Source organism: Chionomys nivalis, chromosome 5, assembly GCF_950005125.1.
Source record: "Chionomys nivalis chromosome 5, mChiNiv1.1, whole genome shotgun sequence".
Lineage (NCBI taxonomy): Eukaryota > Metazoa > Chordata > Mammalia > Rodentia > Cricetidae > Chionomys > Chionomys nivalis.
This window is the reverse complement of record NC_080090.1, coordinates 114,313,895-114,340,053: the sequence shown is the minus strand read 5'-3', so window position 1 is coordinate 114,340,053 and position 26,159 is coordinate 114,313,895.

The following is a 26,159-nucleotide window of genomic DNA, read 5'->3' as shown; positions in this document are numbered from 1 at the left end:
GCAGTTGTTTGCTAATTGTGAATGCATTGTTAGACTGAGATCAGTGTTCCTTTTCTCATTACAAGCTTTACTTTGAAAGACAATCACTTTCTTTTGAAAGTTTTAATTTCACCAATGCTTTAGTGAGAAACGCACATGTGCTTCTTCGTAAATACAAGCAGTTGTTTTCTACGTGTGAAAGTATTGTTAGAACTGAGATCTTTGTTCCTTTTCTCAGTATAAGCTTTACTTTGAAGATAATCACGTTCTTTTAAAAGTTTATTAATTTCACTAAACCATTAGTAAGAAAAGCACATGTGTGTAATTGTAAAGAAAAGCATTTGTTTGATACGTGTGAAAGCATGGTTAGAACTGAGATCACTGTTACTTTTCTCAGTAAAAGCTTTACTTTGAAGGATAATCACGTTCTTTGGAAAGTGTATTAATTTCACGAAAGCTTTAGTAAGAAACGCACATGTGTTTCTTTGTTAAGACAAGCAGTTGTTTCCAAAGTGTGAAGGCATTGTTAGAACTGAGATCATAGTTCCTTTTCTCAATACAAGCTTTAGTAAGAAACACACATGTGTTTCTTTGTAAACACAAGCAGTTTTTTGCTACATGTGAAAGCATTGTTAGAACTGAGATCACAGTTCCTTTTCTCAGTACAAGCTTTACTTTGAAAGATAATCACGTTCTTTTGAAAGTTTATTAATTTCACGAAAGCATTAGTAATAAACATACATGTTTTTCTTTGTAAAGACAAGCAGTTGTTTGCTACGTGTGAAAGCATTGTTAGAACTGATATCAGTGTTCCTTTTCTGAGTACAAGCTTTACTTTGGAAGACAATCACGTTCTTTTCAAAGTTTATTAATTTCACAAATGCTTTAGTTAGAAACGCACACGTTTTTCTTTGTAAAGACATGCAGTTGTTTGCTACGCATGAAAGCATTGTTAGAACTGAGATCAGTGTTCCTTTTCTCAGTACAAGCTTTACTTTTATAGATCATCACATTCTTTTCAATGTTTATTAATTTCACGAAAGCTTTAGTAAGCAACGCACATGTGTTTAATTGTAAAGACAAGCATTTGTTTGATACGTGTGAAAGCATTGTTAGTACTGAGATCAGTGTTCCTTTTCTCAGTAAAATCTTTACTTTGAAGGATAATCACTTTCTTGGAAAGTTTACTAATTTCACGAAAGCTTTAGTAAGAACGCACATGTGTTTCTTTGTAAAGACAATCTCTAGTTTGCTACATGACAAAGCATTGTTAGAACTGAGATAAGTCTTCCTTTTCTCAGTACAAGCTTTACTTGGAAAAATAATCGTTCTTTTTAAAGTTTTTTAATTTCACGAAAGCTTTAGTAAGAATCGGACATGTGTTTCTTGGAAAAGACAAGCAGTTGTTTCCTACGTGTGAATGCATTGTTAGAACTGAGATCAGTGTTCCTCTTCTCAGTACAAGCTTTAGTAAGAAACACACATGTGTTTCTTTGTAAACACAAGCAGTTGTTTGCTACGTGTGAATGCATTGTTAGACTGAGATCAGTGATCCTTTACTCAATACAAACTTTACTTTGAAAGATAATCACATTCTTATGAAAGTTCTTTGATTTCACCAAAGATTTAGTAAAAAATGCACATGTGTATCTTTGTAAACACAAGCAGTTGTTTTCTACGTGTCAAAATAATGTTAGATCTGAGATCAGTGATCCTTTTCTCAGTATAAGCTTTACTGTGAAGATAATCACGTTCTTTGTAAAGTTTACTAATTTCACGAAAGCTTTAGTAAGAAACGCACATGTGTTTCTTGGTTAAGACAAGCTTTTGTTTCCAAAGTATGAAAGCACTGTTAGAACTGAGATCATAGTTCCTTTTCTCAATACAAGCTTTAGTAAGAAACACACAAGTGTTTCATTGTAAACACAAGCAGTTTTTTGCTTCGTGTTAAAGCATTGTTAGAACTGAGATCAGTGTTCCATTTCTCAGTACAAGATTAACTTTGAAAGAAAATCACGTTCTTTTAAAAGTTTATTAATTTCACAACAGCTTTAGTAAGAAACGCACATGTGTTTCTTTGTAAAGACAAGCATTGTTTGCTACGTGTGAACGCATACTTAAAACTGAGATCATTGTTCCGTTTCTCAGTACAAGCTTTACATTGAAAGATAATCACGGTCTTTTGAATGTTTATTAATTTCACGAAAGCTTTAGTAAGAAACGCACATGCGTTGTTTGGTAAAGACAAGCCGTTGTTTGCTACGTGGGAAAGCACTGTTAGAACTGAGATCAGTGTTCCTCTTCTCAGTACAATCTTGAGTAAGAAACACACAGGTGTTTCTTTGTAAACACAAGCAGTTGTTTGCTACTTGTGAAAGCATTGTTAGAACTGAGATCAGTGTTCCATTTCTCAGTACAAGCTTTATTTTGAAAGATAATCACGTTCTTTTTAAAGTTTATTAATTTAACGAAAGCTTTTGTAAGAAACGCACATGTGTTTCTTTGTTAAGACAAGCAGTTGTTTCCAAAGTGTGAAAGCATTGTTAGAACTGAGATCATAGTTCCTTTTCTCAATACAAGCTTTACATTGAAAGATAATTATGTTCTTTTGAAAGTTTATTAATTTCACGAAAGCTTTAGTAAGAAACGCACATGTGTTTCTTGCAAAAGACAAGCAGTTGTTTTCTACGTGTGAAAGAATTGTTAGAACTGAGTTCAGTGTTCCTTTTCTCAGTACAAGCTTTAGTAAGAAACACACATATGATTCTTTGTAAACACAAGCATTTGTTTGCTACGTGTGAAAGCATTGTTAGAACAGAGATCAGTGTTCCTTTTCTCATTACAAGTTTAACTTTGAAAGATAATCACATTCTTTTGAAAGTTTGTTAATTTCACCAAAGCTTTAGTAAGAAACGCACATGTGTTTCTTTGTAAATACAAGCAGTTGTTTTCTAAGTGTCAAAGTATTGTTAGAACTGAGTTCAGTGTTCCTTTTCTCAGTACAACCTTTACTTTTAAAGATAATCACGTTCTTTTGAAAGTTTATAAATTTCATGAATGCTTTAGTAAGAAACGCACATGTGTTTCTTTGTAAAGAAAGCAGTTGTTTGATATGTATGAAAGCATTGTAAGAACTGAGATCAGTGTTCCTTTTCTCAGTACAAGCTTTAGTAAGAAACGCACATGTGTTTCTCTGTAAAAACATGCATTTTTTGCTACATGTGAAAGCATTGTTAAAACTGAGATCAGTGTTCCTTTTCTCAGTACAAGCTTTATTTTGAAAGATAATCACGGTCTTTTGAAAGTTTATTAATTTCACAAAAGCTTTAGTAAGAAATGCACATACGTTTTTTTTATGGACAAGCAGTTGTGTGCTATTTGTTAAATTATTGTTAGAATTCAGATCAGTGTTCCATTTCTCAGTACAAGCTTTACTTTGAAAGATAATCATGTTGTTTTGAAAGTTTATTAATTCACGAAAACTTTAGAAAGAACGCACATGTGTTTCTTTGTTATGACAAGCTCCTGTTTGCTACATGAGAAGGCATTGTTATAACTGACACAAGTCTTCCTTTTTCAGTACAAGTTTTACTTTGAAAGATAATCACATTCTTTTGAAAGTTTGTTAATTTCACCAAAGCGTTAGTAAGAAACGCACATGTGTTTCTTTGTAAATAAAAGCAGTTGTTTTCTAGGTGTCAAGTTTGTTAGAAGTGAGATCAGTGTTCCTTTTCTCAGTATAAGCTTTACTTTGAAGATAATCAGGTTCTTTTAAAGTTTACTAATTTCACGAAAGCTTTAGTAGGAAATGCACATGTGTTTCTTTGTTAAGACAAGCAGTTGTTTCCAAAGTGTGAAAGCATTGTTAGAACTGAGATCAGTGTTCCTGTTCTAAGTACAAGCTTTACTTTGAAAGATAATCACGTTCTTTTGAAAGGTTATTATTTTCAAGAAAGCTTTAATAAGAAACGCACATGTGTTTCTTGGAAAAGACAAGCAGTTGTTTTCTAAGTTTGAAAGCATTGTTAGAACTGAGATCAGTGTTCCTTTTCTCAGTACAAGCTTTCCTTTGAAAGATAATTACGTTCTTTGAAAGTTTATTAATTTCACCGAAACTTTAGTAAGAAACGCACAAGTGTTTCTTTGTAAAGACAAGCAGTTGTTTGCTACGTGTTAAAGCATTGTTAGAACTGAGATCAGAGTTCCTTTTTTCACTAAAAGCTTTACTTTGAAAGATAATCATATTCATTTGTAAGTTTGTTAATTTCACCAAAGCTTTAGTAACAAACCCACATGTGTTTCTTTGTAAATACAAGCAGTTGTTTACTATGTGTGAAAGCATTGTTAGAACTGAGATCAGTGTTCCTTTACTCAGTACAAGCTTTTAGAAAGATAATCACGTTCTTTTGAAAGTTTATTAATTTCAAGAAAGCTTTAATAAGAAACGCACATGTGTTTCCTTGTAAAGACAAGCAGTTGTTTACAAAGTGTGAAAGCATTGATAGAACTGAGATCAGTGTTCCTTTCTCAGTACAAGCTTTAGTAAGAAACACACATGTGTTTCTTTGTAAACACAAGCAGTTGTTTGCTACGTGATAAAGCATTGTTAGAACTGAGATCAGTGTTCCTTTTTTCAGTACACGCTTTAATTTGATAGATAATCATGTTCTTTTGAAAGTTTATTAATTTCAATACAGCTTTAGTAAGAAACACACATGTGTTTCTTGCAAAAGACAAGCAGTTGTTTTCTATGTGTGAAAGCATTGTTACAACTGAGATCAGTGTTCCTTTTCTCAGCACAAGCTTTAATTTGAAAGATAATCACGTTCTTTTGAAAGTTTATTAATTTCATAGAAGCCTAGTAAGAAACGCACATGTTTTTCATTGTAAAGCCAAGCAGTTGTTTGCTACCTGTGTAAGCACTGGAGGAACTGAGATCAGTGTTCCTTTTCTCAGTACAAGCTTTACTTTCAAAGATAATCATGTTCTTTGGAAAGTTTATTAATTTCACTAAAGCTTTAGTAAGATATGCACATGTCTTTCTTGGAAAAGACAAGCATTTGATTTCTACGTGTGAAAGCATTGTTAGAACTGAGATCAGTGTTCATTTTCTCAGTACAAGCTTTAATTTGAAAGATTATTACGTTCTTTGAAAGTTTATTAATTTCACAGAAGCTTTAGTAAGAAATGCACATGTGTTTCTTTGTAAAGACAAGCTGTTGTTTGCTACATGAGAAAACATTGTTAGAACTGAGACCAGTGTTCCTTTTCTCACAAAAAGCTTTACTTTGAAAGAAAATCATGTTCTTTTGAAAGTTTATTAATTTCATGAAAGCTTTAGTAAGAAAAGCACGTGTTTCTTTGTGATTACAGGCAGTTGTTTTCTACCTGTCAAAGTATTGTTAGAATTGAGATCAGTGTTCCTTTTCTCAGTACAAGCTTTAATTTGAAAGATAATCACGTTCTTTTGAAAGTATATTAATTTCACGAAAGCTTTAGTATGAAACGTACATGTGTTTCTTGGAAAAGACAAGCAGTTGTTTGCTACATGTGAAAGCATAGTTAGAACTGAGTTCAGTTTTCCTTTTCTCAGTACAAGCTTTCCTTTGAAAGATAACTACTTTCTTTGAAAGTTTATTAATTTCACCGAAGCTTTAGTAAGAAACGCACATCTGTTTCTTTTTAAAGACAAGCAGTTGTTTGCTATGTGTTAAAGCATTGTTAGAACTGAGATCAGTGTTCCTTTTCTCAGTACAAGCTTATTTTGAAAAATAATCACGTTCTTTTGAAAGTTTATTTATTTCACGAAAGCTTTAGTAAGAAACGCACATGTTTTTCTTTGTAAAGACAAGCAGTTTTTCCTATTTGTGGAAGCATTGTTAGAACTTAGATCTGTGTTCCTTTTCTCATTACAAGATCTACTTTGAGAGATAATCATGTTCTTTTGTAAGTTTATTAATTTCACGAAAACTTTAGTAAGAACGCACATGCTTTTCTTTGTAATGACAAGCAGTTGTTTGCTACATGTAAAAGCATTGTTAGAACTGACATCAGTGTTTCTTTTCTCAGTACAATCTTTAGTAGAAACACACATGTGTTTTTTTGGAAACACGAGCAGTTGTTTGCTACATGTGAAAGCATTGTTAGAACTGAGATCAGTGTTCCTTTTTTCAGTACAAGCTTTTCATTGAAAGATGATCATGATTTTTTGATAGTTTATTAATTTCATGAAAGCTTTAGTAAGAAATGCACATGCGTTTCTTTGTAAAGACAAGAAGTTTTTTGCTACATGTAAAAGCATTGTTAGAACCTAGATCAGTGTTGCTTTTCTCAGTTCAAGCTTTAGTAAGAAACATACATGTGTTTCTTTGTAAACACAAGCAGTTGTTTGCTACGTGTGAAAGCATTTTTAGAAATGAGCTCAGTGTTCCTTTTCTCAGAACAAGCTGTACTTTGAAAGATAATCATGTTCTTTTGAAAGTTTATTAATTTCACGAAACCTCAAGTAAGAAAAGCACATGTGTTTCTTTGTAAAGAAGCAGTTGTTTGCAACATGTGAAATCATTGTTAGTACTGAGATCAGTGTTCCTTTTTTCAGTACAAGCTTTACTTTGAAAGATAGTCACGTTCTTTTGAAAGTTTATTAATTTTCCGAAAGCTTTAGTAATAAACGCACATGTGTTTCTTGCAAAGACAAGCAGTTGTTTGCTACGTGTGAAAGCACTGTTAGAACTGAGATCAGTGTTTCTTTTCTCAGTACAAGCTTTAGTAACAAACATACATGTATTTCTTTGTAAACACAAGCAGTTGTTGGCTACGTGTGAAAGCATTGTTAGAACTGAGATCAGTGTTCGCTTTCTCAGTACAAGCTTTACTTTGATAGATAATCACGTTCTTTTGAAAGTTTATCAATTTCAAGGAATCTTTAGTAAGAAACGCACATGCGTTTATTTGTAAAGACAAGCAGTTGTTTGCTACATGGGAAAGCATTCTTAGAACTGAGTTGAGAGTTCCTCTTTACAGTAAAAGCTTAAGAAAGAAACGCACATGTGTTTCTTTGTAAAGACAAGCAGATGTTAGCTACCTGTGAAAGTATTATTAGAACTGAGATCAGTGTTGCTTTTCTCAGTACAAGCTTTAGTAAGAAACATACATGTGTTTCTTTGTAAACACAAGCAGTTGTTTGCTACGTCTGAAAGCATTGTTAGAACTACGATCAGTGTTTCCTTTTCCGTACACACTATAGTTTGATAGATAATCACGTTCTTTTGTAAGATTATTAATTTCAAGAAAGCTATATTTAGAAACACACATGTATTTCATGGTAAAGACAAGCAGTTGTTTGCTACATGTGAAAGCATTGTTAGAACTGAAATCAAAGTTACTATTCTCAGTACAAGCTTTACTTTGAGAGATAATCACGTTCTTTTAAAAGCTTAATAATTTCACAAAAAAAATAATAATTTCACAAAAGCTTTATTAAGAAACGCACATGCGTTACTTTGTACAAACAAGCAGTTTTTGCTACGTGTGAAAGCATTGTTAGAACTGAAATCAGTGTTTCTTTTCTCAGTACAAGCTTTACTTTGAAAGATAATAACGTTGTTTTGAAAGTTTATTAATTTCAAAAAAGCTTTAGTAAGAAACACACATGTGTTTCATGGAAAAGACAAGCAGTTGTTTGCTACATGTGAAAGCATTGTTAGAACTGAGATCAGTGTTCCTTTTATCAGTACTAGCCTTAATTTGAAAGATAATCAAGTTGTTTATAAGTTTATTAATTTCAAGAAGCTTTAGGAAGAAACACACATGTATTTTTAGGTAAATACAAGCAGTTGTTTGCTATGTGTGAAAGCATTGTTAGAACTGTGATCGTTGTTCCTTTTCTCAGTACAAGCTTTACTTTGAAAGATAACCACAATCTTTTGAAAGTTTATTAATTTCAAGAAAGCTTTTGTAAGACACACACATGTGTTTCTTTCTAAAGACAAGCAGTTGTTTGCTTTGTGTTAAAGCATTTTTAGAACTGAGGTCAGTGTTCCTTTTCTCCGAACAAGCTTTAGTAAGAAACACACATGTGTTTCGTTGTAAACACAAGCAGTTGTTTGCTACGTGTGAAAGCATTGTTAGAAGTTATATCAGTGTACCTTTTCTCAGTACAAGCTTTATTTTGAAAGATAATAACAGTTTTTTGAAAGTTTATTAATTTCACGAACCTTTAGTAAGAAACGCACATGTGTTTCTTAGTAAAGACAAGCGGTTGTTTGCTTTGGGTGAAAGCATTGTTAGAATTGAAATCAGTGTTCCTTTTCTCTGTACATGCTTTAGTAAGAAACACACATGTGTTTCTTTGTAAACACAAGAAGTTGGTTGCCACGTGTGAAAGCATTGTTAGAACTGAGATCAGTTTTCCCATTCTCAGTACAAGCATTACTTTGAAAGATAATCAAGGTTTTTTGAATGTTTCTAAATTTCACGAAAGCTTTAGTAAGAAACGCACATGTGTTTCTTTGTAAAGACAAGCAGTGGTTTGCTACATGTGAAAGCATTTTTAGAACTGAGATCAGTCTTCCTTTTCTCAGTACAAGCTTTAATTTGAAAGATAATTACTTTCTTTTGAAAGTTTATTAATTTTACTAAAGCTTTAGTAAGAAACGCACATGTGTTTCTTTGTAAAGGCAAGCTGTTGTTTGCTACATGAGAAAGCATTGTTAGAACTGAGATCAGTGTTCTTTTTCTCAATACAAGCTTTAATAAGAAAGATAAATGTGTTTTTTGTAAACACAAGCAGTTGTTTGCTACATGTGAAATCATTGTTAGAACTGAGATCAGTGTTCCTTTTCTCAGTACAAGCTTTATTTGAAAGATAATCAGGTTCTTTTGATAGTTTATTAATTTTACGAAAGCTTTAGTAATAACGCACATGTGTTTCTTTGCAAAGACAAGCAGTTGTTTGCTACATGTGAAAGCATTGTTAGAACTGTGATAAGTGTTCGTTTTATCAGTACTTGCTTTACTTTGAAAGATAATCAAGTTCTTTTATAAGGTTATTAATTTCACGAAAGCTTTAGTAAGAAACACAAATGTGTTTTTTGGTAAAGACAAGCAGTGGTTTGCTACGTGTGAAAGCATTTTTAGAACTGAGATCAGTGTTCCTTTTCTCAGTACAAGCTTTATTTTGAAAGATAATCACGTTCTTTTGAAAGTTTATTAATTTCACGAAAGCTTTAGTATGAAATGCACATATGTTTCTTTGTAAAGACAGTTTTTGTTACGTGTGAAAGCATTGTTAGAACTGAGATCAGTGTTGCTTTTCTCAGTACAAGCTTTAGTCAGAAAGACACATGTGTTTCTTTGTAAACACAAGCAGTTGTTTGCTACGTGTTAAAGCATTGTTAGAACTGAGATCAGTGTTCCTTTCCTCAGTACAAGCTTTACTTTGATAGATAATCACGTTCTTTTGAAAGTTTATTAATTTCACGGAATCTTTAGTAAGAAACGCACTTGCGTTTATTTGTAAAGACAAGCAGTTGTTTGCTACATGGGAAAGCATTTTTAGAACTGAGTTGAGATTTCCCTTCTCAGTACAAGCTTAAGAAAGAAATGCACATGTGTTCCTTTGTAAAGACAAGCAGGTGTTAGCTACGTGTGAAAGTATTGTTAGAACTGAGATCAGTGTTGCTTTTCTCAGTACAAGCTTTAGTAAGAAACATACATGTGTTTCTTTGTAAACACAAGCAGTTGTTTGCTACGTCTGAAAGCATTGTTAGAACTCAGATCAGTGTTTCATTTCTCCATACACGCTATAATTTGATAGATAATCACGTTCTTTTGAAAGATTATTAATTTCAAGAAAGAGATAGTTAGAAACACACATCTATTTTATGGTAAAGACTAGCAGTTGTTCTCTACATGTGAAAGCATTGTTAGAACTGAAATCAAAGTTACTATTCTCAGTACAAGCTTTACTTTGAAAGATAATAAGGTTGTTTTGAAAGTTTATTAATTTCAAGAAAGCTTTAGTAAGAAACACACATGTGTTTCATGGTAAAGAAAAGCAGTTGTTTGGTACGTGTTAAAGAATTGTTAGGACTGAGATCACTGTTCCTATTCTCAGTACAAGCTTTTTTGAGAGATAATCACGTTCTTTTGAAAGTTTATTAATTACACAAAAGCTTTAGTAAGAAACGCACATGTGTTACTTTGTAACGACAAGCAGTTGTTTGCTACATGTGAAAGCATTGTTAGAACTGAGATCAGTGTTTCTTTTCTCTGTACAAGCTTTAGTAAGAAACACACATGTGTTTCTTTGAAAACACGAGCAGTTGTTTGCTACATGTGAAAGCATTGTTAGAACTGAGATCAGTGTTCCTTTTTTCAGTCCAAGCTTTACATTGAATGATAATCATGGTTTTTTGATAGTTTATTTATTTCATGAAAGCTTTAGTAAGAAATGCACATGCGTTTCTTTGTAAAGACAAGAAGTTTTTTTCTACATGTGAAATCATTGTTAGAACTGAGATCAGTGTTCCTTTTCTCAGTACACGCTTTAGTAAGAAACATACATGTGTTTCTTTGTAAACACAAGCAGTTGTTTCTACATGTGCATGCATTGTTAGAACTGAGCTCAGTGTTCCTTTTCTCAAAACAAGCTGTACTTTGAAAGATAATCATGTTCTTTTGAAAGTTTATTAATTTCACTAAACGTTAAGTAAGAAAAGCACATGTGCTTCTTTGTAAAGCAGCAGTTGTTTGCAACGTGTGAAAGCATTGTTAGAACTGAGATCAGTGTTCACTTTCTCAGTACAAGCTTTACTTTGATAGATATTCACATTCTTTTGAAAGTTTATTAATTTCATGGAATCTTTAGTAAGAAACGCACATGCGTTTATTTGTAAAGACACGCAGTTGTTTGCTACATGGGAAAGCATTGTTAGAACTGAGTTGAGAGTTCCTCTTCTCAGTACAAGCTTAAGAAAGAAACGCACATGTGTTTCTTTGTAAAGACAAGCAGGTGTTAGCTACGTGTGAAAGTATTGTTAGAACTGAGATCAGTGTTGCTTTTCTCAGTACAAGCTTTAGTAAGAAACATACATGTGTTTCTTTGTAAACACAAGCAGTTGTTTGCTACGTCTGAAAGCATTGTTAGAACAGAGATCAGTGTTTCATTTCTCCGTACACGCTATACTTTGATAGATAATCACGTTCTTTTGAAAGATTATTAATTTCAAGAAAGAGATAGTTAGAAACACACATGTATTTCATGGTAAAGACAAGCAGTGGTTTGCTACATGTGAAAGCATTGTTAGAACTGATATCAAAGTTACTATTCTCAGTACAAGCTTTACTTTGAAAGATAATCACGTTCTTTTAAAAGTTTAATAATTTCACAAAAAAAATAATAATTTCACAAAAGTTTTATTAAGAAATGCACATGCGTTACTTTGTACAAACAAGCAGTTGTTTGCTGCATGTGAAAGCATTGTTAGAACTGAAATCAGTGTTTCTTTTCTCAGTACAAGCTTTACTTTGAAAGATAATAACGTTGTTTTGAAAGTTTATTAATTTCAAGAAAGCTTTAGTAAGAAACACACGTGTTTCATGGTGAAGACAAGCAGTTGTTTGCTACATGTGAAAGCATTGTTTGAACTGAGATCAGTGTTCCTTTTATCAGTACTAGCCTTACTTTGAAAGATAATCAAGTTCTTTTATAATTTTATTAATTTCAAGAAGCTTTAGTAAGAAACACACATGTGTTTTTTGGTAAATACAAGAAGTTGTTTGCTACGTGTGAATGCATTTTTAGAACTGATTTCAGTGTTCCTTTTCTAAGTACAATCTTTAGTAAGAAACATACATGTGTTTCTTTGTAAACACAATCAGTTTTTTTCTACGTGTGAAAGCATTGTTAGAAGTGAGGTCAGTGTTCTTTTTCTCAATACAAGCTTTAATAAGAAACATAAATGTGTTTCTTTGTAAACACAAGCAGTTGTTTGCTACATGTGAAATCATTGTTAGTACTGAGATCAGTGTTCCTTTTTTCAGTACAAGCTTTACTTTGAAAGATAGTCACGTTCTTTTGAAAGTTTATTAATTTCACGAAAGCTTTAGTAATAAACGCACATGTGTTTCTTGCAAAGACAACCAGTTGTTGCTACGTGTGAAAGCATGGTTAGAACTGTGATAAGTGTTCCTTTTATCAGTACTTGCTTTACTTTGAAAGATAATCAAGTTCTTTATACGGTTATTAATTTCACGAAAGCTTTAGTAAGAAACACAATTGTGTTTTTTGGTAAAGACAAGCAGTGGTTTGCTACGTGTGAAAGCATTTTAGAACTGAGATTAGTGGTCCTTTTCTCAGTACAAGCTTTATTTTGAAAGGTAATCACGTTCTTTTCAAACTTTATAAATTTCACGGAATCTTTAGTAAGAAACGCACATGCGTTTATTTGTAAAGACAAGCAGTGGTTTGCTACGTGGGAAAGCATTGTTAGAACTGAGTTGAGAGATCCTCTTCTCAGTACAAGCTTTAGTAAGAAACACACATGTGTTTCTTTGTAAACACAGGCAGTTGTTTGCTATGTGTTAATGCATTGTTAGACTGAGATCAGTGTTCTTTTTCTCATTACAAGCTTTACTTTGAAAGATAATCACATTCTGTTGAAAGTTTATTAATTTCACCAAAGGTTTAGTAAGTAACACATATGTGTTTCTTCGTAAATACAAGCAGTTGATTGCTAGGTGTGAAAGCATTGTTCGAACTGAGATCAGTGTTCCTTTTGTCAGTACAAGCTGCAGTACGAAACATACATGTTTTCAATTGTAAAGAAAAACAGTTGTTTGCTATGTGTGAAAACATAGTTAGAACTGACATCAGTGTTCCTTTTCTCAGTACAAGCTTTACTTTGAAAGATAATCACGTTCTTTGAAAGTTTATTAATTTCACGTAAGCTCTAGTAAGAAACGCACATGTTTTTCTTTGTAAAGACAAGCAATTGTTTGATACTTGTAAAGTATTGTTAGAACGAGATCAGTGTTACTTTTCTCAGGACAAGCATTTGTTTGAAAGATAATCACGTTCTTTTGAAAGTTTATTAATTTCACGAATGCTTTAGTAAGAAACGCACTTGTGTTTCTTTGTAAAGACAAGCAGTTGTTTGCTACGTGTGAAAGCATTGTTAGAACTGAGATGAGTGTTCCTTTTATCAGTACTAGCTTTACTTTGAAAGATAATCAAGTTCTTTTATAACTTTATTAATTTCACAAAAGCTTTAGTAAGAAACACACATGTGCTTTTTGGTAAAAACAAGCAGTTGTTTGCTACGTGTGAAATCATTGTTAGAACTGTGATCAGTGTTCCTTTTCTCAGTACAAGCTTTACTTTGAAATATATTCAAAATCTTTTGAAAGTTTATTAATTTCAAGAAAGCTTTTGTAAGACACGCACATGTGTTTCTTTGTAAAGACAACAGTTGTTTGCCTTGTGTGTTAGCATTGTTAGAACTGAGATCAGTGTTCCTTTTCTCAGTACAAGCTTTAGTAAGAAATACACATGTGTTTCGTTGTAAACACAAGAAGTTGGTTGCTACGTGTGAAAGCATTGTTAGAACTGAGATCAGTGTTCCCTTTCTCAGTACAAGCTTTACTTTGAAAGATAATCACGGTTTTTTAAATGTTTATTAATTTCAAAAAAGCTTTAGTAAGATACGCACATGTGTTTCTTTGTAAAGACAAGCAGTTGTTTGCTACGTGTGAAAGCATTGTTAGAACTGAGATCAGTGTTCATTTCTCAGTAAAAGCTTTAGTAAGACACACATGTGTTTCTTTGTAAAGACAAACAGTTGTTTGGTACGTGTTAAAGAATTGTTAGAACTGAGATCAGTGTTCCTATTCTCAGTACAAGTTTTACTTTGAAAGATAATCATGTTCTTTTAAAAGTTTAATAATTTCACGAAAGGTTTAGTAAGAAACACACAGGTGTTTTTTTTTAAGACAATCAGTTGTTTGCTACGTGTGAAAGCATTGTTAAAACTGACATCAGTGTTTCTTTTATCAGTACAAGCTTTACTTTGAAAGAAAATCACGTTCTTTTGAAAGTTTATTAATTTCAAGAAAGCTTTAGTAAAAGCACACATGTGTTTCATGGTAAAGACAAGCAGTTGTTTGCTACGTGTGAAAGCATTCTTGAAACTGAGATCAGTGTTTCTATTCTCTGTACAAGCTTTAGTAATAAACACACATGTGTTCTTTGAAAAGACAAGCAGTTTTTGCTACATGTGAAAGCATTGTTAGAACTGAGAACAGTGTTCCTTTTCTCAGTACAAGCTTTTTTGAGAGATAATCACGTTCTTTTGAAAGTTTATTAATTACACGAAAACTTTAGTAAGAAACGCACATGCGTTTCTTTGTAATGACAAGCAGTTGTTTGCTACGTGTGAAAGCATTGTTTAAACTGAGATCAGTGTCCCTTTTCTCAGTACAGGCTTTAGTAAGAAATATACATGTGTTTCTTTATAAACACAAGCAGTTGTTTGCTACGTGTGAAAGCATTGTTAGAACTCAGATCAGTGTTGCTTTTCTCAGTACAAGCTTTAGTAGGAAACATACATGTGTTTCTTTGCAAACAGAAGCAGTTGTTTGCTACGTGTGAAATCATTGTTAGAACTGAGCTCAGTGTTCTTTTTCTCAGAAAAAGCTGTAATTTGAAAGATAATCATGTTCTTTTGAAAGTTTATTAATTTCACTAAACCTTTAGTAAGAAACGCACATGTGTTTCTTTGTAAAGAAGCAGTTGTTTGCAACGTGTAAAAGCAGTGTTAGAACTGAGATCAGTGTTTCTTTTCTCAGTACAAGCTTTAGTAAGAAACATACATGTATTTCTTTTTAAACACAAGCAGTTCTTTGCTACATGTGAAAGCATTGTTAGGACTGAGATCAGTGTTCGCTTTCTTAGTACAAGATTTACTTTGATAGATAATCACGTTCTTTTGAAAGTTTATTAATTTCATGGAATCTTTAGTAAGAAACGCACATGCGTTTATTTGTAAAGACAAGCAGTTGTTTGCTACATGGGAAAGCATTGTTAGAACTGAGTTGAGAGTTCCTTTTCTCAGTAGGAGCTTAAGAAAGAAATGCACATGTGTTTCTTTGTAAAGACAAGCAGGTGTTAGCTACGTGTGAAAGTATTGTTAGTACTGAGATCAGTGTTGCTTTTCTCAGTACAAGCTTTAGTAAGAAACATACATGTGTTTCTTTGTAAACACAAGCAGTTGTTTGCTACATCTGAAAGCATTGTTAGAACTGAGATCAGTGTTTCATTTCTCCGTACACGCTATACTTTGATAGATAATCACGTTCTTTTGAAAGATTATTAATTTCAATAAAGAGATAGTTAGAAACACACATGTATTTCATGGTAATGACAAGCAGTTGTTTGCTACATGTGAAAGCATTTTTAGAACTGAAATCAAAGTTACTATTCTCAGTACAAGCTTTACTTTGAAAGATAATCACGTTCTTTTAAAAGTTTAATAATTTCACAAAAAAAATAATAATTTCACAAAAGCTTTATTAAGAAACTCACATGCGTTACTTTGTAAAGACAAGCAGTTGTTTGCTACGTGTGAAAGCATTGTTAGAACTGAAATCAGTGTTTCTTTTCTTAGTACAAGCTTTACTTTGAAAGATAATAACGTTGTTTTGAAAGTTTATTAATTTCAAGAAAGCTTTAGTAAGAAAGACACATGTGTTTCATGGTAAAGAAAAGCAGTTGTTTGGTACGTTTTAAAGAATTGTTAGAACTGAAATCAGTGTTCCTATTCTCAGTACAAGCTTTTTTGAGGGATAATCACGTTCTTTTGAAAGTTTATTAATTACACAAAAGCTTTAGTAAGAAATGCACATGGGTTTCTTTGTAATGACAAGCTGTTGTTTTCTACATGTGAAAGCATTGTTAGAACTGAGATCAGTGTTTCTTTTCTCAGTACAAGCTTTAGTAAGAAACACACATGTGTTTCTTTGAAAACATGAGCAGTTGTTTGCTACATTTGAAAGCATTGTTAGAACTGAGATCAGTGTTCCTTTTTTCAGTACAAGCTTTACATTGAAAGATAATCATGGTTTTTTGATAGTTTTTTAATTTCATGAAAGCTTTAGTAAGAAATGCACATGCGTTTTTTTGTAAAGACAAGAAGTTTTTTGCTACATATGAAAGCATTTTTAGAACTGAGGTCAGTGTTCCTTTTCTCAGTACAAGCTTTAGTAAGAATCATACATGTGTTTCTTTGTAAACACAAGCAGTTGTTTGCTACGTGTGAAAGCATTTTTAGAACTGAGCTCAGTGTTCCTTTTCTCAGAACAAGCTGTACTTTGAAAGATAATCATGTTCTTTTGAAAGTTTATTAATTTCACTATACCTTTAGTAAGAAACGCACATGTGTTTCTTTGTAAAGAAGTAGTTGTTTGCAACGTGTGAAAGCATTGTTAGAACTGAGATCACTGTTTCTTTTCTCAGTACAAGCTTTAGTACGAAACATACATGTATTTGTTTGTAAACACAAGCAGTTGTTTGCTACGTGTGAAAGCATTGTTAGAACTGAGATCAGTGTTCGCTTTCTCAGTACAAGCTTTACTTTGATACATAATCACGTTCTTTTGAAAGTTTAATAATTTCATGGAATCTTTAGTAAGAAACGCACATGCGTTTATTTTTAAAGACAAACAGTTGTTTGCTACATGGGAAAGCATTGTTAGAACTGAGTTGAGAGTTCATCTTCTCAGTACAAGCTTAAGAAAGAAACGCACATGTGTTTCTTTGTAAAGAGAAGCCGGTGTTAGCTACGTGTGAAAGTATTGTTAGAACTGAGATCAGTGTTGCTTTTCTCAGTACATGCTTTAGTAAGAAACATACATGTGTTTCTTTGTAAACACAAGCAGTTGTTTGCTACGTCTGAAAGCATTGTTAGAACTGAGATCAGTGTTTCATTTCTCCGTACATGCTATGCTTTGATAGATAATCACTTTCTTTTGAAAGATTACTAATTTCAAGAAAGCTATAGTTAGAAATACACATGTATTTCATGGTAAAGACAAGCAGTTGTTTGCTACATGTGAAAGCATTGTTAGAACTGAAATCAAAGTTACTATTCTCAGTACAAGCTTTACTTTGAAAGATAATCACGTTCTTTTAAAAGTTTAATAATTTCACAAAAAAAATAATAATTTCTCAAAAGCTTTATTAAGAAACACACATGCTTTACTTTGTAAAGACAAGCAGTTGTTTGCTACGTGTGAAAGCAATGTTAGAACTGAAATCAGTGTTTCTTTTCTCAGTACAAGCTTTACTTTGAAAGATAATAACGTTGTTTTGAAAGTTTATTAATTTCAAGAAAGCTTTAGTAAGAAATATACATGTGTTTCATGGTGAAGACAAGCAGTTGTTTGCTACATGTGAAAGCATTGTTAGAACTGAGATCATTGTTCTTTTTATCAGTACTAGCCTTACTTTGAAAGATAATTAAGTTCTTTTATAATTTTATTAATTTCAAGAAGCTTTAGTAAGAAACACACATCTGTTTTTTGGTAAATACAAGCAGTTGTTTGCCTCGTGTGAAAGAATTGTTAGAACTGAGGTCAGTGTTCCTATTCTCAGTACAAGCTTTACTTTGAAAGATAATCACAATCTTTTGAAAGTTTATTAATTTCAAGAAAGCTTTTGTAAGACACGCACATGTGTTTTTGTAAAGACAAGCAGTTGTTTGCTTTGTGTGATAGCATTGTTAGAACTGAGATCAGTGTTCCTTTTCTCAGTACAAGCTTTAGTAAGAAACACACATGTGTTTCTTTGTAAACACAAGCCGTTGTTTGCTACATGTGAAAGCATTGTTAGAAGTGATATCAGTGTACCTTTTCTCAATACAAGCTTTATTTTGAAAGATAATCACAGTTTTTTGAAAGTTTATTAATTTCACGAAAGCTTTAGTAAGAAACGCACATGTGTTTCTTAGGAAAGACAAGCAGTTGTTTGCTCTGGGTGAAAGTATTGTTAGAATTGAGATCAGTGTTCCTTTTCTCTGTACATGCTTTAGTAAGAAACACACATGTGTTTCTTTGTAAACACAAGAAGTTGGTTGCTACGTGTGAAAGCATTTTTAGAACTGAGATCAGTGTTCCCTTTCTCAGTACAAGCTTTACTTTGAAAGATAATCACGGTTTTTTAAATGTTTATTAATTTCAAAAAAAGTTTAGTAAGATACGCACATGTGTTTCTTTTTAAAGACAAGCCGTTGTTTGCTACGTGTGAAAGCATTGTTAGAACTGAGATCAGTGTTCATTTCTCAGTAAAAGCTTTAGTAAGAAACACACATGTGTTTCTTTGTAAAGACAAACAGTTGTTTGCTTCGTGTTAAAGAATTGTTAGAACTGAGGTCAGTGTTCCTATTCTCAGTACAAGCTTTACTTTGAAAGATAATCACAATCTTTTGAAAGTTTATTAATTTCAAGAAAGCTTTTGTAAGACACGCACATGTGTTTTTGTAAAGACAAGCAGTTGTTTGCTTTGTGTGATAGCATTGTTAGAACTGAGATCAGTGTTCCTTTTCTCAGTACAAGCTTTAGTAAGAAACACACATGTGTTTCTTTGTAAACACAAGCCGTTGTTTGCTACATGTGAAAGCATTGTTAGAAGTGATATCAGTGTACCTTTTCTCAATACAAGCTTTATTTTGAAAGATAATCACAGTTTTTTGAAAGTTTATTAATTTCACGAAAGCTTTAGTAAGAAACGCACATGTGTTTCTTAGGAAAGACAAGCAGTTGTTTGCTCTGGGTGAAAGCATTGTTAGAATTGAGATCAGTGTTCCTTTTCTCCGTACATGCTTTAGTAAGAAACACACATGTGTTTCTTTGTAAACACAAGAAGTTGGTTGCTACGTGTGAAAGCATTTTTAGAACTGAGATCAGTGTTCCCTTTCTCAGTACAAGCTTTACTTTGAAAGATAATCACGGTTTTTTAAATGTTTATTAATTTCAAAAAAAGTTTAGTAAGATACGCACATGTGTTTCTTTTTAAAGACAAGCCATTGTTTGCTACGTGTGAAAGCATTGTTAGAACTGAGATCAGTGTTCATTTCTCAGTAAAAGCTTTAGTAAGAAACACACATGTGTTTCTTTGTAAAGACAAACAGTTGTTTGCTTTGTGTTAAAGAATTGTTAGAACTGAGGTCAGTGTTCCTATTCTCAGTACAAGCTTTACTTTGAATGATAATCACGTTCTTTTAATGATGGAGGTGAGTCATCTTTCTATCTGTTTCACTTGTTAAGTAATAAGGAACTGCCTTGGCCCCTTTAATTGGACAGAAAATTAGGTAGGCGGAGTAGACAGAACAGAATGCTGGGAGAAAGAAGCCGAGTCAGGAGTCGCCTTGATTCTCCCACTCCAGACAGACGCAGTTTAAGATCTTTCCTGGTAAGCCAGCTCGTGGTATTACACAGAATATTAGAAATGGGTTAGATCAATATGTAAGAGCTAGCAAATAAGAGGCTGTAGCTAATGGGCCAGGCAGTGATTAAAAGAATACAGTTTCCATGTAATTATTTTGGGGCATAAGCCATGAGGTTGGCTGGGTGCCGGGGACGCAGCCCTGCCCCTCATATTACAACAGAGTGGCTCTCAACGTGCTAATGAACTCCACGTAAAACCTGTGAGGGCTTAAAAAGGACACAGAGAGAATTTAAGACAGCTTTTTGCTGTTTGTGGGTTGCCTGTGGCAAAGAAATTGTCCTGACTCAGCAACAGGAAAAAACTGGCTGTTTTAAAATGCCGGCTTTCTGGGCTGTGCCGCCATGGCGATCTCTGTCTGGCTCCTGCAGGAGACAGAGTCTTTGAATGGAGCATTTGGAGTAAAGTGCTACGGCTTGCTTGATGGCAATGTGGACTGCTGTGTGCCTGGAACTGTGTGTGGCTCAGGGGCACCAAATGGTTCTGATGCAGGAGCAGCTCAGCTCCACCATGAGGAACACTGCTGGTCTCAGGAGGAACTACCGTAATTACCATAATAACAGTGCAGTTAAGGTTTCGACTGGGCAGGACACAGGCGGTACCATATTATCTGTATATTGTGCAACTTAAGTTTTTAAGAAGTGCTTAACATTTTAAAAAATGCTCCTGGATAGTAAAAAATTCACAGATTCACAATAGAACTGATTCAGACACTGTTGGATGAATGTACGTAGGCTTGAGAGAGAGAAAAAATATATATATATATATATATAAAGAATAAAGTTAATGTCTTAAAAAGGGTAAAGTTTTTAAAGAAACAGAGTACAGATAGTTATAGATTAAAAGAAATAAAGAAAAATAAGCCATGTAAAAATGGAAAATTCACAGAGAGTCTGGATTCTTTGTATTATTGTGTTTTCTTTGAAATTTTTGACTGTAAAGGAGCTAAGTGCAGAGAGACATTTCATTATATGGGCTGCCAAGCTAAACCAGAATGGATATAAGGGTATTATGATTTCAGAATATGGGTCTAAGGATATGATGCTTTGGAGAGGGTCTTCTTTTGTTTTCACAGAGGATGAGACTCTGTGGATTGCGTCTATCCCAATATGGTATGATAGACCACGCCCTCCTGAAAGGTTGCTGTGAACACCTTCAGAAAATTACTTCACTCAACTGCCGACTGAGATGACCCTGACACACAGGTTACACCATGAAAGATCTGAATACAGCGCCCCCATTCAGCAGGAAGCAGTTTGGAGAGAAAAAAACTGCGCCTATATTCCTAAATATTGTTTATGAATATTATTTTACATTTAAAGGGGGATATGATATAGATATGAATAATTTGCATTTGTATAGATTTTAAGGTGAATTTTGTTATATGTATATGTATTTCTGATCTTGATTAAGGTATTGTGATTGTGTAGTACATTTAAAAATGTAATGTATAATTAGGAAATATAGGTTGCTAATGGATAATCATAAATAATAGTAAAGCTTGTAGTCATGTTAGTTAGATTTTCTAGATGTGCATAGATATATTTCAGATACGCATTCTTCATATCTTTCAAAGGCTACAGAATATGGCATTTAAGTGTTTTAATAATTTAGGGCTTTTTATGACAATGAGACACATCTGCTCCTGGCAGCACCAATCTACTTCAAGAGGAAGATGGGCATCGAAGAGGCTCCTTATGGAGTTTGATAGACATTTGGGCAAGAAACTGCTCTTGCCTGGACTGATGCATAAACGACACAGAGAACCAGCAGAGAGAGGACTGCTGAACTTGCCTAAAGGTGAGTTGGTTTTTCGGGGTTCCTGACTCATAAAAGAGTCTGCGAGACATTCTGCAGGACACAGCAAAAAGTGACTGAACTGTCTTTGGAATTTCCTGCTTGATGAAAATGTCTGTAGGCTGAAGATGGATGCCCCAACGGTACAAAAGAACTTTGGGTGACTGTCCAGGCAGTGAGATGTCTCTGTCATTTCTAGAGTTTTGTGTCTCTGGTTTGCTTAGGTAATATTATATCCTTCTGGAGTCTTTGATGGAGTTGAAGAATGGTTAGTTATAGTTATAGTTTTCCTTAGTTATGAGAAAAGATAAAATAGATATAAATATTGTAACTGTAATTCTTGCTTGATAACCATTTTGTTATATGTAATTTTACTATGTTAAAGTTAAAGCCTTTCTTTTTTGTTTAAACAGAAAAAGGGGAAATGATGGAGGTGGGTCATCTTTCTATCTGTTTCATTGGTTAAGTAATAAAGAAACTGCCTTGGCCCCTTTAATAGGACAGAAAATTAGGTAGGCAGAGTAGACAGAACAGAATGCTGGGAAAAAGAAGCCGAGTCAGGAGTCGCCATGATTCTCCCACTCCAGACAGACGCAGGTTAAGATCTTTCCTGGTAAGCCAGCTCGTGGTATTACACAGAATATTAGAAATGGGTTAGATCAATATGTAAGAGCTAGCAAATAAGAGGCTGTAGCTAATGGGCCAGGCAGTGATTAAAAGAATAGAGTTTCCATATAATTATTTTGGGACATAAGCCATGCGGGCGGCCGGGTGCCGGGGATGCGGCCCCGCCGCTCATGTTACAACATTTTAAAAGTTTAATAATTTCACGAAAGGTTTAGTAAGAAACACACAAGTGTTTCTCTTTAAAGACAATCAGTTGTTTGCTACGTGTGAAAGCATTGTTAGAACTGACATCAGTGTTCCTTTTATTAGTACAAGCTTTACTTTGAAAGATAATCACGTTCTTTTGAAAGTTTATTAATTTCAAGAAAGCTTTAGTAAAAACACACATGTGTTTCATGGTAAAGACAAGCAGTTGTTTGCTACGTGTGAAAGCATTCTTGGAACTGAGATCAGTGTTTTTATTCTCAGTACAAGCTTTAGTAAGAAACACACATGTGTTTCTCAAAAAGACAAGGAGTTTTTGCTACGTGTGAAAGCATTGTTAGAACTGAGAACAGTGTTCCTTTTCTCAGTACAAGCTTTTTTGAGAGATAATCACGTTCTTTTGAAAGTTATTTAATTTCACGGAAGCTTTAGTAAGAAACGCACATGTGTTTCTTTGTAAAGAAGCAGTTGTTTGCAACGTGTGAAAGCATTGTTAGAACTGAGATCAGTGTTACTTTTCTCAGTATAAGCTTTAGTAAGAAACATACATGTATTTCTTTGTAAACACAAGCAGTTGTTTGCTACGTGTGAAAGCATTGTTAGAACTGAGATCAGTGTTCGTTTTCTCAGTACAAGCTTTACTTTGATAGATAATCATGTTCTTTTGAAAGTTTATTAATTTCTTGGAATCTTTAGTAAGAAACGCACATGCGTTTATTTGTAAAGACAAGCAGTTGTTTGCTACGTGGGAAAGCATTGTTAGAACTGAGTTGAGAGTTCCTCTTCTCAGTACAAGCTTAAGAAAGAAACGCACATGTGTTTCTTTGTAAAGACAAGCAGGTGTTAGCTACGTGTGAAAGTATTGTTAGAACTGAGATCTGTGTTGCTTTTCTCAGTACAAGCTTTAGTAAGAAACATACATGTGTTTCTTTGTAAACACAAGCAGTTGTTTGCTACGTCTGAAAGCATTGTTAGAACTGAGATCAGTGTTTCATTTCTCCGTACATGCTATACTTTGATAGATAATCACGTTCTTTTGAAAGATTACTAATTTCAAGAAAGCTATAGTTAGAAATACACATGTATTTCATGGTAAAGACAAGCAGTTGTTTGCTACATGTGAAGCATTGTTAGAACTGAAATCAAAGTTACTATTCTCAGTACAAGCTTTACTTTGAAAGATAATCACGTTCTTTTAAAAGTTTAATAATTTCACGAAAGGTTTAGTAAGAAACACACAAGTGTTTCTTTTTAAAGAGAAGCAGTTGTTTGCTAAGTGTGAAAGCATTTTTTGAACTGAGCTCAGTGTTCCTTTTCTCAGTAGAAGCTTTACGTTGAAAGAAAATCATGTTCTTTTGAAAGTTTATGATTTTCACGAAGGCTTTAGTAAGAAATGCACATGAGTTTCTTTGTAAAGACAAGAAGTTTTTTGCTACATGTGAAAGCATTGTTAGAACTGATATCAGTGTTCCTTTTTTCAGGACAAGCTTTAGTAAGAAACATACATGTGTTTCTTTGTAAACACAAGCAGTTGTTTGCTACGTGTGAAAGCATTGTTAGAACTGTGATGAGTGTTCTTTTTCTCAATACAAGCTTTAATAAGAAACATAAATGTGTTTCTTTGTAAACACAAGCAGTTGTTTGCTACATGTGAAATCATTGTTAGAACTGAGATCAGTGTTCCTTTTCTCAGTACAAGCTTTATTTTGAAAGATAATCACGTTCTTTTGAAAGTTTATTAATTTCACGAAAGCTTTAGTAAGAAACACAAATGTGTTTTTTGGTAAAGACAAGCAGTGGTTTGCTACTTGTGAAAGCATTATTAGAACTGTGATTAGTGTTCCTTTTCTCAGTACAAGCTTTACTTTGAAATAAAAACGTTTTTTTGAAAGTTTATTAATTTCAAGAAAGTTTTAGTAAGAAACACACATTTGAATCTTTGTAAAGACAAGCAGTGGTTTGCTACATGTGAAAGCATTGTTAGACCTGAGATCAGTGTTCCTTTTCTCAGTACAAGCTTTATTTTGAAAGATAATCACGTTCTTTTGAAAGTTTATTAATTTCACGAAAGCTTTAGTATGAAATGCACATATGTTTCTTTGTAAAGACAGTTTTTGTTACGTGTGAAAGCATTGTTAGAACTGAGATCAGTGTTGCTTTTCTCAGTACAAGCTTTAGTCAGAAAGACACATGTGTTTCTTTGTAAACACAAGCAGTTGTTTGCTACGTGTTAAAGCATTGTTAGAACTGAGATCAGTGTTCCTTTCCTCAGTACAAGCTTTACTTTGATAGATAATCACGTTCTTTTGAAAGTTTATTAATTTCACGGAATCTTTAGTAAGAAACGCACATGCGTTTATTTGTAAAGACAAGCAGTTGTTTGCTACGTGGGAAAGCATTGTTAGAACTGAGTTGAGAGTTCCTTTTCTCAGTACAAGCTTTAGTAAGAAACACACATGTGTTTCTTTGTAAACACAGGCAGTTGTTTGCTATGTGTTAATGCATTGTTAGAATGAGAACAGTGTTCCTTTTCTCATTACAAGCTTTACTTTGAAAAATAATCACATTCTGTTGAAAGTTTATTAATTTCAACAAAGCTTTAGTAAGAAACACACATGTGTTTCTTTGTAAAGACAAGCAGTTGTTTGCTAGGTGTGAAAGCATTGTTAGAACTGAGATCAGTGTTCCTTTTGTCAGTACAAGCTGCAGTATGAAACATACATGTTTTTATTTGTAGAGAAAAGCAGTTGTTTGCTATGTGTGAAAGCATTGTTAGAACTGACATCAGTGTTCCTTTTCTCAGTACAAGCTTTACTTTGAAAGATAATCACGTTCTTTGAAAGTTTATTAATTTCACGAAAGATTTAGTAAGAAACCCACATGTTTTTCTTTGTAAAGACAGGCAAATGTTTGATATTTGTGAAAGCATTGTTAGAACTGAGATCAGTGTTACTTTTCTCAGGACAAGCATTTGTTTGAAAGATAATTACGTTCTTTTGAAAGTTTATTAATTTCACGAATGCTTTAGTAAGAAACGCACATGTGTTTCTTTGAAAAGACAAGCAGTTTTTGCTACGTGTGAAAGCATTGTTAGAACTGAGATCAGTGTTCCTTTTATCAGTACTAGCTTTACTTTGAAAGATAATCAAGTTCTTTTATAAGTTTATTAATTTCACGAAACCTGTAGTAAGAAACACACATGTGTTTTTTGGTAAAGACAAGCAGTTGTTTGCTACGTGTGCAAGCATTGTTCGAACTGTGATCAGTGTTCCTTTTCTTAGTTCAAGCTTTACTTTGAAATATAATCACAATCTTTTGAAAGTTTATTAATTTCAAGAAAGCTTTTGTAAGACAAGCACATGTGTTTCTTTGTAATGACAAGCAGTTGTTTGCTTTGTGTGATAGCATTGTTAGAACTGAGATCAGTGCTCCTTTTCTCAGTAGAAGCTTTACTTTGAAAGATAATCTCGTTCTTTGAAAGTTTATAAATTTCACGAAAGCATTAGTAAGAAACGCACCTGTGTTTCTTTTTAAAGACAAGCATTGTTTGCTACGTGTGAAAGCATTCTTAAAACTGAAATCAGGGTTCCATTTCTCAGTACACGCTTTCTTTGAAAGATAATCATGTTCTTGGAAAGTTTATTAATTTCATGAAAGCTGTTGTAAGAAACGCAAATGTGTTTCTTTGTAAAGACAAGCATTTTTTGCTACATGTGAAAGCATTGTTAAAACTGAGATCAGTGTTCCTTTTCTCAGTACAAGCTTTATTTTGAAAGATAATCACGGTCTTTTGAAAGTTTACTCATTTCACGGAAGCTTTAGTAAGAAAGGCACATGCGTTTTATTTTAATGACAAGCTGTTGTGTGCTGTTTGTTAAATTATTGTTAGAATTCAGATCAGTGTTCCGTTTCTCAGTACAAGCTTTACTTTGAAAGATAATCACGTTGTTTTGAAATCTTATTAATTTCACGAATGCTTTATTAAGAAACGCACATGTGTTTCTTTGTAAAGACAAGCAGTTGTTTGCTATGTGTGGAAGCATTGTTACAACTG